Here is a 14,027-nt window from a genome sequence, read left to right as displayed (position 1 = left end):
AAAGTCTAACACAGATTCCTCTCAGAATGCCACCCTAGAGTTCAGAGCTGGTCAAGTAGGCTATTTTGCTTCTGGGCCACTTACAATATCTTTTCTCCCAAATAACAAAGGGCTAAACTATTGGTTGAAAATGGGATTCCAGTTTTTCCTGGCTACATTTTTACTGACCGGCCCCCATGATCTCTGCCTTATTCTTTGTAGATTGAATTGAATTTTTGTGATGCTTTATAAATGCTTTCATAGTTGAGGTGTAATTAAGAGAGGAAAGAAAAGAATAAGCTCAAGAAGAGTGTGAGAGAGCCTATTAATCCCCAGAAAATAAACTTTTGGGTGAAATCTTAGCGAGTGGTGCTGTTTTGAAGAAGGGTCTTCCTTCAGTGTTTTCTTGGTCTAGAGACCTGGCTAAAAGTGGTTGTAAATTTTCATTAATGTTATATATTTGGCTCCTCAGGAAATGATACTTAAAATGAGTTGAACATTAAAGCTTTGCTGAGGATAGACACGAACGGCCTTTTGGTTTCATGGTGACCATGAATTTTGCTAATGATAGAGCCGAGGGTAATGCAGTAGTTCTCAGATGACTTGGAGACTAGCTGGTCTGATGCTTCTGGGGAAATCAAGATTGAGTTCTTATTTAATAGAAGTATCACTGAAGAAAAAAAAGGAGATTTGAAAGCATGGGGGGAGGTGAAGTTGAAATTTTTGGGAGATGGGGGTGGGGAGGAGGGCACATCTTGAACATTTTTTTAATCTTACCATCTTACTGCTTGATCCCAACACTCAGTCAGAAAATTGCCATGCAGTGCACCACTTGAGATGTTGAAGAAAACCTAGAGTAGAGGGTAAAAGCACTGAAAGTCCGCCTGTGTCATTTAGGTCTGAGGCACACGGGTATTTGTTTTGTTAGCCCACACCAATACCCGTGAATGAAAGGGTTTCAATACTGACCAAAATGCTTGGGATCGTTTTCTTAAAATAGATCTTGGTGACGGTACTTGGTGGAGTTAGCAGGGTTTTTTCTGTCACAATATTGTGCTTCCAGAAACCATTCCTTCACCTCAGAGCTGTGTCCAGATGGGAGGCTGGTATAAAGAGGGGGCCGTGTGGTCCCTGGCATTGACTGAATTCTTTCTAACCTTCCATCCTTCTTGAGTAAAAATCTGTGCGGCAAGACTGCTGGATGGAGTCATTGCGTTTGGAAGGGCTCCAGGTGGAACCCCCTCTCCCCAGTTGCCCCAGGGCGCGGCCCCCTGTTACTGCTCAGACCATTGACTGGGACGCAGATGTTCCTGCTGCGAAGGGTAGTTGAATGCTGTAGAACACATAGAGAGGGAATTGACTTGTTTAAACTTTAAAAATGACAAAACTCGGGGCACCTGGGTGGCTCAGTGGGTTAAAGCCTCTGCTTTCGGCTCAGGTCATGGTCCCAGGGTTCTGGGATCGAGCCCTGCATCAGGTTCTCTGCTCAGCAGGGAGCCTGCTTCCCTTCCTCTCTCTGCCTGCCTCTCTGCCTACTTGTGATCTATCTGTCAAATAAATAAATAAAATCTTTAAAAAAAAATGACAAAACTCCGACATTTCCTAGCAGGACATGGTACATTTCTGCTGTGAGGTCCTTTACCGATCAGAGCAGTTGCTTAGTCTTAAGAACACTTTGGGCAGTCAGCTTAGACATGGGTCTGTGCAACATGGTTGTTATTTTTTTCCTCCCTCCTGCTTTCCCCCCTTCTCTCCTTGCCTCCCCCACTCCCTCCCAAACTCTCAGTTTTATAATTCTCTGATGATAAATTCCAGGAGTATCAGAAACATGCTGAATAGATCTATTAAAGGACATGTTCCCCTCTTTTCTTTTATAAAGGAGTATTTTAGAGGGAAGACACTAGCTTTATCAGAAGCATATAGTAGATCTGTTTCTAAAATGCTTTCACTCTTTTTTAAAAAAATGTTATTCTTCAAGGTGAAGTTGCCACAAGTAATCTGTTACATTTGAATGAACAGGCTTGCAATTCAATTGGGTTTATCTCCTCTTGAAAACTCCTTAGTTTTTTGTGATAGAGCTATCTGTTTTCCAAATTGTGTGTATACATATACTTGGAACTGTGTGTGTATATTAATGCAGGCTAGTCCGGGAAGCATTAGAATTGGTAAAAGCTTGGGTTTAGTGCCTCCTGAGACTTGCAACAAAGAGAAGTTTTGTGCAGAAGCTCCATCTTTGCCAAACGTAGCCTTACTCCTGCTAAACTAATAATGGTTGGGTTTGAATCTTAACACATGAGATAATACAGTTTATTATTATTATTATTGGTAATACCTTTGGGTGTTGAAGTGATAGGGCCTCCCAGCTAGCTGCTTTTAGGTTATTTCTTTTTGGGAGACTACATCAAAAGGCAGTTGGGTTGCAAAACAGGAGAAGCAAAGTCTGTAGATGATCTTTGTCGGCCTGTTTGCAATAGATCAAATTGTTAAAAAGGAGAAACTTAAAAATGTCTTTGTCCTTGTGGTTTCAGGAGTGATTACTGTTCTAAAGAGGACATTGGAGGAGGATCCATTAGGTCATGTAAGTATTGACGTAAGCAGATATCCATGTGGCTTAGCATAGACCCAGGATATTTGCCCTTGGGAGGGAGAAGTTCCAATAGTTGAGTCAGATGTTGGCCATTTGGGAGAATCTAAATACGGACCCCTAGTCCCAAAGGGCTGAGGGGTGCCTCTCCCAGTGCCACCCCAATCCTCAGGGGACATCTTCAGCTCTCTGGTGAAGGCCTGGTGGGGTTTAATCTTTTGAGACAATTGGGCAAGGATATTTTATCTGTCTAGAATTAGTAAAGTGACTGGAGCAGAAGGCCATTTATTGCTTTATTCAATCATGATCAAACACGACTTTATTTAGCATGATTCCCTTCCATAGAATGGCTGATTCCTTCAGAGCAGCCCAACCGAAATCTGACACAGAAGATCATGAGGTGAATATAAGACCGATGAAGAGCATGATTGCCAAAGACCGCACAGTCTCTGAACTGTGTATCAAGGAACTCAAGAAGTACACTTTCCTAAGTCTTCAGTTAAGGACGTATTTTTATGGAGGAAGAAATTTGCTAAGTATTTCTTTATTTGAAACATCTGAGTAGTCCATAGTGCCTAAAGTCCCCACCCAAGCTACCCTTGAGAGTTACCTTGGTAAATGAGTTGTTAACTTGGGAGCAGACTATCCAGATTTTGCAGCCTGCTAGGATTTGGGTGTCAAGGCTATGAGGCTTACAGAATGAAACTTTAAACATTGCTAATTCCTGTTTCTTTTATGTATGTGGGTTTTTGAACAAACTTTGTCTCTAACAACATCACAGGAAAAAGAAAAATACCACGGAGGGGGAGGGGACTATCCCAGTAACTCACAAACAGACAGATGTCTGATGTGAATAAAAGCCTTAATGTTAGAGCCAGAAAATGATGTGACCATGTGACTTGTATCAGCGGCTTCTCTCTAGCTGTCACCTTGAGAATTTGTCCTGCTAGGAGAGACCAGAGAAACAAGAAGTGTCTCCTTCAGAACCTCAAAGGGAGTTTGAATTTCTGAGGACATGGGATTTTGTCTAAGATGGAACAGGCCTACTTAATCCATCCTTCTCCGTCTGCCACGCTCCGATAGGGTACACACATCACTTAATTAGAATGGGACTTCATTTCACGGACTACACAACTTAACAGTGTATCTTCAGGAGTCTGTTTTGGCAGTTAGTTCACTGTTGACAGGGCAAGTTCATGCACTGCCCGCTGAGATTTGCCAGGCATGACAGCTGCGGGTAGCGGGCTGACGTCGTGGAGACCTGGAGCTGGGTCTATGGTCCCTGATACCCAGCTGCCATGGCGTATGCTATGGGAAGGATAAATATGTGTCTTTCTGCCTTTCCTTGTGCTGCGATTTTTTTTTTTTAAGTGTCCGTATCTGCCCCCACCTCCCCTCCTCTCAGCTCTGCACTATGTGGGGTTGACAGCCTTCACGGAGCAGGCAGACGCGTTGGCATCATGTGGCACTCCTGGGCTATGTCTATCTGCCACCAAATATGTTGTCACCTTCCCTCTTGAGCATGCCATATCTAGCTGCCTTTGGAGGGGCCTCTTGGCTCCTTTGGGAATAAGTACTGAAAGAGCAGCTGTCTGTCAGCCTCCTCCAGAGCCGTCGAATTGGGCTATTGTCAACCTGTTGTTGGAGGAGTTCCCAACACAGCAGACTTGGCTGTCATTGACATTTAAAACTTGAAAGCCGTATCACAGATGAGTTTGCGTTTCTGATAATCCCTTAAATAGCCTTCAGAGTCTGCAGCACGTGGCCTGCATACACTGGGGCAAGCCCCAGGAGTGTGGAAATAGTTGGGTCTTCCTGGAGGGAGAGGCAGCAGGTCACCATTCCACCCACAGCATCTCCTTTCTGACTTAGGTAGGAGAAAGTTGCTCTGGCTTTGTACTTAGGTTTCTGCAGGACCATAGGAGTCCTATTAGGTCAGGAAAATTGGCTTCTAAGAACTAATGACTCTTGAACTCTAATTACCACAGAGCCTGTGATCAGAGAGGAAAATTGAGGTCAGAAAAGGTTTTTTGAAGGGGTTGGTAGATTCCATACCTGTTTTTGTTTTGTTTTGTTTTTTGGTGCTGTAATACTTCAAAGAACCAGATTCTAACTTTGATTTCTTGAGACATGACCAGAAGAGAAAGATGCAGTGTTGGTGGTGAAAATAAAACCAGAGCCACACCAGTAGATCTCGTGTATACATATTGCCAGAGAAGGTGCAGAGTAGAATCAAAATGGCTTTTACTTACTGTGGGTCTGTTTAGACTGTAAATTCCTTGAGGGCTAGGACTGGCCTTCCTAGTCTTCATACCACCAGTGGCTAGCACAGAACCTGGCCCGTGGCCTCACGGTAAGCTGAGTAAATGAGTATGAAGAAGGAAAGATTTGAGGTAGAAGACTTGTGTGTGTGTGTGTGTATGTGTGTGTTTATCCCAGTAGTACAGACATTGAAATATGTTAATCATCAAATCCAGATTATGGGATTTAAAGTTAATGATGTTTTCCTGTTGGCGTCAGAGATGAGTCATCTTAGAAGAGGCAGGGGCTTTGATGGCAGTGAGATGCGATTAAAATGAAACACCTTCACTGCCTGGGCTTAGATTTCCTTCTGTGGTTCCCAGGACGTTTGTCATGGAACAGGAAATGTCAGCGCCTGACCTTGGCTGTGTGCTGCGCAGCTGAGTCCCATGCGTCGTCTGCTAGCTCGCCTGGAATGGGGCAGGAACCAGCTCTTAAACTAGCATGATGGGGGCAGCAGGCTTTGGGAAGATGGTTAACAAGAGGAATGTGTGTGACCTTCCTGGCCCTTTGCCTGTGGTGCACATGGGCTTCTCGTTCCTCTTTGTCGTTCCTCTTTCTTTGACCTGGCAGGTGCCCCGGAGCCTGGGGAATGGCCTGCAGGAGAGCCACTGCCCAGTACAAATGAACAGGCATGGAAGATGAAAACCTACTTCCCTCCTGGGCCGAGGGAAGGGGGTGGTAGGGCCATGAGGACAGAGGTCAGAGCTGTGGGCAGCCATGTGTGTCTTGTCACCAGGCCACTCGTAGAGGAGCAGAGCGGTTGTCTTCACGAGGCATGTCTGGCTTTGGCCGGATCTAATCAGAATCCCCGGTTTGTAGCAAGAGGTTTCCAAACAAGAGCATGTATATTTTCTCTGATTTTATTTGAGAAAAAAAAAATGAAATGGTGAAATATTTCAGGTATGCAGAAAAGTGCAGAGACTTGACTAAAACACTCGCTCATGTTACCCTCCCCCCGCCCTTCCTCCACATCTCAGGGGTCCCCTTTCTGATGCCACTACTGACAGATGTCTTACCAACTGTGGAAGATGTTTATGTTTTACAGTGGATTTACCGTACTTCTGTCCCTGGAGCTTTTTAAACATGGGGTCTGCCTGGAACCTAGACCCACACAGAGCCCCAGCGCACCCACACTCTGAGGATGGTTGGTGCTCCTAGGATCTCCCCTTACCTGTGGTTTCTTTTGCTCATTCTGTCATTCTGTTCTGGCCATCCTTGCCATCAATCTGCTTTTCTCTCCATTCAGTTTCAAGGAGATGCATATATACTTATTTTACAAGATTTTATTTATCCGCGCACGCGAGAGAGAGAGAACACGTGAGCAGGAGGAGGGCAGGGGGAGAAGCAGACACCTCGCTGAGCAGGGAGCCTGATGTGGAGCTCCATCCCAGGACCCCGAGATCATGACCTGAGCTGAAGGCAGCTGCTTGAACAACTGAACCACCCAGATGCCCCAAGACGCATACATGTTTAAATCCCTCTCTGCAGCCAGTTCAGACTCCCTGTAATGGGCAGTTCCGCTGGTACTGCTTGGCACAGCTAATGCTATCTCCACATCCAGGGCCCTTCCTGTGACGAAGGCAGCTCACATCCACAGACTTGGTGCCGCACACGGAGCACTCACTCTGATAAGAACTTCTCATTTCTCCCGAAGCCGGTGTGTGATCTCTCTGCAAACGTCCACCTCCCTGGAGGAGGGAGACCAAGGCCATTTTATTTTGCCTCTCAGGCTTAGAGTGATGGATGGACAGCATCTGTCGGGCAGGCTGAGGCTCTCTCTCGGGTTAATTAACATGGGTAAGGCCCACTGACAGGTTTCTAGTCATTTATTCTCTTACTGTGACCATTTTCTGGGGTCGGAGTCCTGCGTTATTTTAGCTATGTTGATGGATGATTGGCCGCCTAACTCTTCATTTTGATCTGAGCCTCATGATGGCTTACAGGAATCCGCAGAGGCAGCTCACGCATCAGGAAGGCTGCTGGGGAGTTGGCCACCCTGTAGCTAATAAGATACTGCCTTGAAGCCGGGGCGGGGTGGGGGGGGTGAGGGAGTTGCCTCACCAGGAGGATGGAGGAGAACCCAGGAGAGGCAGGAAGGATTGGGGAAGGCAGTGCAGGAACCTTGGGAATTTGGCTGAAGAGTTTGGGGATTCTGGGTGATTGGAGGAACAGAATGGTTTTTTAAAACTTCTAAACCATCCTGGGTTGACATGATACAAATAAATGACCAGGAAGTGAAATTTAAAAAAAAAAAAAAAAAAAAGGTGGTCCAGAATACAAAGCTTTAGTTATGTTAGTGGATTCAAAGACAGAAAATTACCCTGTCACATTAGCATTTCCAAAATGTTTACCCTTAAGTTACTGTCCATAGAGGAATCACTTTGTGGTCTGGCCCTGCTCTCTGGACCATCCTCCCCCTCCACCTGGAGTAACACTTACTTAGGATTTTTGGGTCTTTTCTTGGTGCTTTTTTCTTTTTTTTTAAGATTTATTTATTTGAGAGAATGGGGGGAGGGGCAGAGGGAGAGGTAGACTCTCCAGGCAGACTCCCCGTTGAGCACAGAGCCCAACGTGGGGCTCAGTCCTACCACCACAAGATCATGACCTGAGCCAAAATCAAGAGTCGGACACCCAACTGATTGAGCCACCCCGGCACCCGAGCTCTGTGCCTCTTATTCTGTGAGGCCCACCCTGACCTCTCCGCATCTTGTTTTTTATGCTATGAAGTAAAAGTTGGTTGGCGCAGCACTGTTCTCCCTGACAGGAAATGAGGGACCAGGAACGGGTGCTTGTTCCTGAGGGTCCTACCCAAATGGGTTTCCTTTCAGAGATCTTTCTAGAAGGACATGCTGAGGATTATTTCATATACCCCCCCCAGGCCGCCTTAAATAAATATCCAACTAGCTCCTTCCAAAGGTGTGTGTCCTGCGTTGATGACCTTCTGTAAAAAGCGGATCTCTCTGCATGTGTGTGTGGGTCTGTGTGTGCAGGCAGGTGGCACCCAGTGTTTTCTCTAGTTGATAGTTTTAGCCAGGTGGGGGTGGCGTAAGGTAACAATTCCTTTCATGAAGTCCTTTACTGAGTGAGGCCATCTAGGCCCTCCCCAGTTGACCCTGTGGTGGTGTCCATGGTAGCCTGTGGAATGGGGGGACCAGGTATAGGATCCCGCTTGGAGGAGGTTTCAGCCGGGCCGGCAGTGGATAGTCCCTTGCCATTTATACTCCGTTGTTTCAGACTCCCATCACCTGGCCGCATCTGTCCAGAAAATGTAGTCTAGCCATGTGTCCTGGGAGGTAGACAGTGTGGGTTCAGTGAGCTATGAGCATTGTCCATAGCTTCCCCGACTCCTGATTTCCTCATTCACTTACCAGAGTCCTTGCACTATTGCATTCTTTTATCCACATGAACTCTTTTATTCCTCTTTTATGCCTGCTTGTGATGATGGCCAGGCGTTACATTTTCATGCACTGGGCTGAGAAACAATGGAAAGAAAAGAGAATGGAAGTTCCCTCAGTTCATGGATAGTGATTACACAGACTGCTGTCAGCAGCTGGGAATGGCCAGTGCTGACTACAAGGGAATATTGGCTATGCGCCATAGGCTGCATTTGGAGGTTTTTTAATCCAGGTATTTATGAGTTGAGAGTAATGCTTAGTCTTTAGAAAGTAAATAGCACTTAAGCAGAAGGAAGCCATGGGTGCAGGGGCAGCCAGTGGCCCATGTGGAAAGGTGGCCAAGGTAATATAATTTGATAAAAAGCAGGAGTAGCTCTAATATTTTTATATGTGCACTTTTTTTTCCCCTGCAGCAGGGAATTAAAAAACACACAAAGCCCCCCAAATGCCTTTATTTGCTTTCAATTCAGGGAAGCCAATGAGTCTGAATGAGAGAGGAGAGGTGGAGGGAGGGAACGGGTGCATGTACGTCAGGGAGGGTCTTGGCAGAGTCGCAGGGCACAGCATCCTTCTGGAACCTGTGTGTACTGGAGTGACCAGGAGAGCTGGACCAGGCATTTGTCAGAGAACCTACTATAGAAGAGTGAGCATGTAGGGGTTGGAGGAGGGGAGCTGCCAAGAAGAATGTATGTCCACCCAGAGATCTGCAGCCATGGGAAGATGTTTCCCCCCGCCTCAAGGCTGCAGCAGGGTCGGGGTTGGTGGTGGTATCACAAAGCTCATGGGGGACCCTCTGGGAAGAGCTGTGTCTGTGGAGAAGGTGCAGCTGGTCAGAGACTGGCTTCCTCCTTGTGCCCGCCCTCCCAGCTTCTGCTGACACCTCCCCGAGGCTGACCCTACCTGAAACCAGATGGCAAGGGGGGTTGGGAGATGTGGTTTCCTATGATAGGTCACAAAAAAGGGCAGGGCATGCAGAGACTGCGTTTGAGAGCAGAAAGGTAGATAGTTGGCCCAGGGAGTACAACCTCTCGGTGGAAAGGAAGGAGAATGAATAGAAGGAGAATGAATAAAGCAAGAGATCACATTAGGAAAGAGATGTTAAGAGTTTTGGTTTCTTGCCTCCTTGCCATATTTTCTCCTCTGCGTTTCTCTGTCACCACCTGTGTTCCTTTTCATCATTTTGTTAAATGCTTTTTGCACCACGTGATATTTTCTGGACCTGCCGGATTCTACCGTAACAGCTAACCTCCCTGAACGCTCACCGCATGCCATGGTGGCCGAGTTCTCAGGGCTTGATCTGTCTCGGTTCACTGAATTTTCCGAGCAGCTCTGTGAGGCAGGCACAGTCAGTCCTCATTATGTGAGGGTTTTGTATTTGTGTCTCGGGTTAAAGTGTATGCTTTTGTGGCTATTCACAGATGTATGCAGAGTGCAGGAGAATGCACGTGGCCTGATGTGCACATTCCCAGCCAAGGTCCAACGAAGCAGCGCTCTGCCTTCTTGTTTCTCACACTGTAGATGAGTGCTCTCCTTGTGGTCTAATGAGCGCCCTCTTTCTGGGGCCTTTTTGAGCTTCCCTCTTGTGATTTTTATGGTTTGAAATGACCCCTAAGCATAGTGTTAGATGCTTCTTGGCGTTCAGAAGTGCAGGAAGGCAGAGAGGTGCCTGGTGGAGAATATGCGTGTGTTGGGGAAGGTCTTCAAGCAGGAGTTAGACTACCACTACCTAGGAATTGAAGGTTAATGAGTCAACCATCTATATTAAAGAAGATGTCTTAAAACAGAAATACCTAACACACGATTAGGAATTGATCGGTTGACAGAAGTGTTGTGACCAGAGGCTCACAGGAACCTATCCCTGTGTTTCCCTTGGGAACACTGGTTCAGCTTTCCCAAATTTGGTGTTCACAGTGACTTTAAAGAACATAACTATGGCAAATAATGACCCTCAACTGTACTACTGTCATCCCCAGTTTGTAGATATACTGAGGTCTGTAGAAGTGAAGAAAGTTGCCCAGGTGTCGCCTTATAGGATTGGAATCCAGACAGCCCTCCGCATCACTCTTACGTCTGGATACTGTCATCCTTTTTGAACCTGCTGTCGATGCTGGTGAAACCAATGCCAGGGCCATTTTCAGTGATTAAACTCCCGTTGGCAAAGCCAAGGGTTACCTCTGGTGGGGGATCGTGATATGTATAAGCCCACAATAAAGGTAATAACGTTTTATGTCTGCATAAGAACTTGTGCATATTTCATGTGAGTTCATTCTCAGAAGCGCTGTAAAGTGCATCACCCCTCCATTCCATAAATAAAACCTGGTGTGTGGAAGACCGTGATTTGGTCAGGGGCCTGGGGTGAGACAGAGTGGTAGGACAGAAACTCTAACCCAGGCTTCCTGGCTTTAGATCCCTTGTTCCTTTTTGCAGTATCAAGCAGGGCTCTTAGCAAGGCCGTGGGGATGGGACGCTTGCCTTGCCATGGAGACTCAGCTTTGCCACTTTGATTCTGCTTTGTTCCGGAGAAATCACAGAAAGTTAGAATGGCGGGTAAAATAAGTGATTCTGAGGAGGGACCAGAAAGACTTTCTTTAAAATGACTGCTTGTTTCCATGTATATAGAAAGTCTTTCCTGGCCATGATGATCTTTCTGGAAAGATGGTTTTGTTTTTGTTTTGTTTTGTTTTCTGTTCATTAGGGAAATATGTGAAAATAAATAAAATATGAAGGAAAAGTAATTTGAGTGGTCTTCTGGCATTTCCTTGGGGGTATACTCTTGCCTAAACATTGTTCTTGGCTTGTCTCTTTAGCTTTCTTCATGTATTTAAAGTTCTGTTTGAATAAGAAGTAGATGCACTCGTTAAAGAGTTAAAAGGAGAGGGGCGCCTTGGTGGCTCAGTCAGTCAGTGTTTGCCCTCAGCTCAGGTCATGATCCCAGGATCCTGGGATCGAACCCCAACTCCCTGCTCAGTGGGGAGCCTGCTTCCTGCACTCCCCTCCTTGTGCTCTCTCTCTGTCAAGTGAATAAATAAAATCTTAAAAAAAAAAGTTAAAAGGATGTTAAAACAAAACAAGACAAAATGCTCCTTCCCGAGAGCGAGCACTGTGCCTGATTCTTGTGTACTTTCCCAAAGGTGTTCTAACCTCCACCCCAGTGATTTTCAGCTGGTGGTGAGCCAGGGACATTGGCATGTATCCAGGGAAAGCTGGCCCTGTGGTGGGCAGGGCCCTGCCCCACAGCCTAGTATTGGCCCCATAGTCAATAGTGCCGAAGTGCCATCACCCTTCCCTACCCTCACTGTAAACTGTAAAGGCTCTCTTAACGTGGGAGATACAAAGGCTTTTGTGTTTGAACTTCAGTTCAAATTCAGTTCAGTTCAGATTTTGTGTCCTGCTCACAGATGGGGCAATGGGCGTGGTCCTCTCCAGGTGCAGCTAAGGGGCTGTAACAGCTCTAGAGACCCAAAGCAAGGAAAATCACTAAAGCAAGTCTGGTCTGCTTTTTTGTTGTCACAGTGTGTGGGCAGTTCTAAACAAAGCCAGTGATACAGTACTTCCTGGGAAAAGCTCTTGTTGGTTTAAGTTCTAAGTAATTGCTGCTGTGAATAATGCTATATGACTAAGTTAATAGATATATTTATATATCCACACTTAAGGTTAGTACACACTTGTCCCTACCGTTTAATAAACATTGTATTCTACATGGAAATTAATTTAGAGAATTTCCCGTCTGCCGTTGATCCTGATGCACATGGACTAAGCTACACAGGTAGAGAGTCTGGTTCCTAACAGTTCAGGATTGTTGGTGTTTGCTCTGGAGGCACTTCATGCCTCCATCCCTCGTACAGTCTATTCCTGTGTTTCCGCGGAGCTTGACAATAAACCATAGTGCAGTTGGGGATGAGAAAATGGAACTGGACGCTCTTCAATGCTGTCCCTCTATGTGACCATTTGGAATTTAACATACAATTAAAATTTAAAACCGTGAGACTGAGAACTCCTAAGTGTAATGTTGTTTGGTAAGTGTATATTTTACTTTGTAGAAGAAATATTTTACTGAATTTTAGAAGTCACTTTAAAAACTTACATTTTTTTTTTTTTTTAAGGGTTGTTGGGGCACCTGGGTGGCTCAGTTGCTTAAGCCTCCAATTCTTGATTTTGACTCAGGTCTGGTCTCAGGGTCGTGAAAGTCTGCTTAAGATTCTGTTTCTCCCTTTTCCTCTGCCTCTTCCCTCTGCTGCATGTGCTCATTCTCTCTCTTAAAAAAAGTGGTTTAAAATCTAAAGAATGCATTTGCCACGACGTGGATGGAACTAGAGGGTAACGTGCTTAGTGAAATAAGTCAATTGGAGAAAGACAATTATCATATGATCTCCCTGATAGGAGGAAGTGGACATGCAACGTGGGTGGTTTGGGGGGTAAGAAAAGAATAAATGAAACAAGATGGGATCGGGAGGGAGACAAACCATAAGAGACTCTTAATCTCACAAAACAAACTGAGAGTTGCTGGGGGGAGGGGGGCTGGGAGAGGGTGGTAGGGTTATGGACATTGGGAAGGGTATGTGCTATGGTAAGTGCTGTGAAGTATGTAAACCTGGTGATTCACAGACCTGTACCTTTGGGGCTAATAATACATTATATGTTAATGAAAAAAAAAAAAGCTAAAGAATGACTCAAGAATATGGTGACGATTATTGCATACACATTATTGGAACCAATTTACTTGTATGGAAGAGAGACTGTTAAGTAGTGATCTGTCCTGAGTGTCCCCTATGGTAGGTACTCTACTGTTAGGATGGTTGAGATCTTCAAGAAAAATGAATGAAAGGGAATGAAAGTGGACCCAAGGAAGCATGTAGTTGTTTCTGTCATTCTGGTTTCTGTCCATTCAAAATCAGTGCTCTTCGAAATGCCACACAGGATTGAAATTCTGACCTATCAGGGTCTTCGCAAAAGTAGACGAATCTTACCCTACACCCTGATGTTTTAAAACTTGGTTGATTTCTACAAAAAGAACAGTGTGCACATTGCTAGTGTGCAGCTTGATGACTTGTTGCAGCCCAATATGGCGTTGTCAAGGTACTCCGATCCAGAAACAAAATGTGAGCGATAACTAGAAACCCCCGTACCCCTCCTCTTTTCTAGCTGAGGTTTCCATTCACCCCCATCTCCAGCATCACCACTGGCCTGACTTCTAACAGCACAGATCACTTGTGCTGTTTGGGGATGTTACATAAATGGAGTTCATTATACGGTACATAAAGAGAAGACTAATTTTAACCCGTCTGTCTCAATTTTGATGGTGACTGGAGACATTTGAAACATTCCAAAATGTGGCACTTAAACATCTTTTTGAATGGTAGATTAACAAAAATTTCTGGTCTAGTTCAAGGGTGACTTCACTTATATTGGCCTGCAGGGTGGTAACATTTAATGTGCTCGCTTCGGTAATGAAGAACACAACAAACTTAATTATGATGTCACTTGCTGGGCTTTAGAATTTTAGGTGGAAGGCAACTAATTGTATGGACATCAAAATACAATTTGTGAATTGAAGTAATCCAGTTCATCTGAAGCTAGAGTAGCTTATAGGCTTAGAGTGTGGTCACTAAGTTGGATACACTGTACGGAAGCTTCTAATTGGATTTAGATTGGGAACCCTAACATGGAAATGCCATCAATGTATTCCTGCTGCCATTTTCTGAGTAGTATGCATGTCTGGTCTACAGAGACAGAATGGATGGGATGTTTAATCGTTGAAGTTTGGA

General features: G+C 45.3%; 1 protein-coding gene across 2 annotated transcripts in view; it reads left to right on the top strand.

The window, feature by feature from the left end:
- MGAT5 (alpha-1,6-mannosylglycoprotein 6-beta-N-acetylglucosaminyltransferase) overlaps window positions 1-14,027 on the top strand; it is a 335,937-nt gene that overhangs the window by 42,957 nt on the left and 278,953 nt on the right. Inside the window, exon 2 of one of the 2 annotated variants that reach the window (XM_044242593.1) lies at window positions 2,508-2,557. The exons of the other annotated variant lie outside the window; for it this stretch is intronic. The gene's annotated coding sequence lies outside the window, so the exon portion shown is untranslated. The remainder of the gene's footprint in view (window positions 1-2,507; window positions 2,558-14,027) is intronic. 2 annotated transcript variants of the gene reach the window in all.

This window comes from Neovison vison, chromosome 3, assembly GCF_020171115.1.
Source record: "Neovison vison isolate M4711 chromosome 3, ASM_NN_V1, whole genome shotgun sequence".
In the NCBI taxonomy this organism is placed as follows: domain Eukaryota; kingdom Metazoa; phylum Chordata; class Mammalia; order Carnivora; family Mustelidae; genus Neogale; species Neogale vison.
The sequence above is the reverse complement of the archived record's forward strand: the minus strand, read 5'-3'. Positions and strand labels throughout refer to the sequence as shown.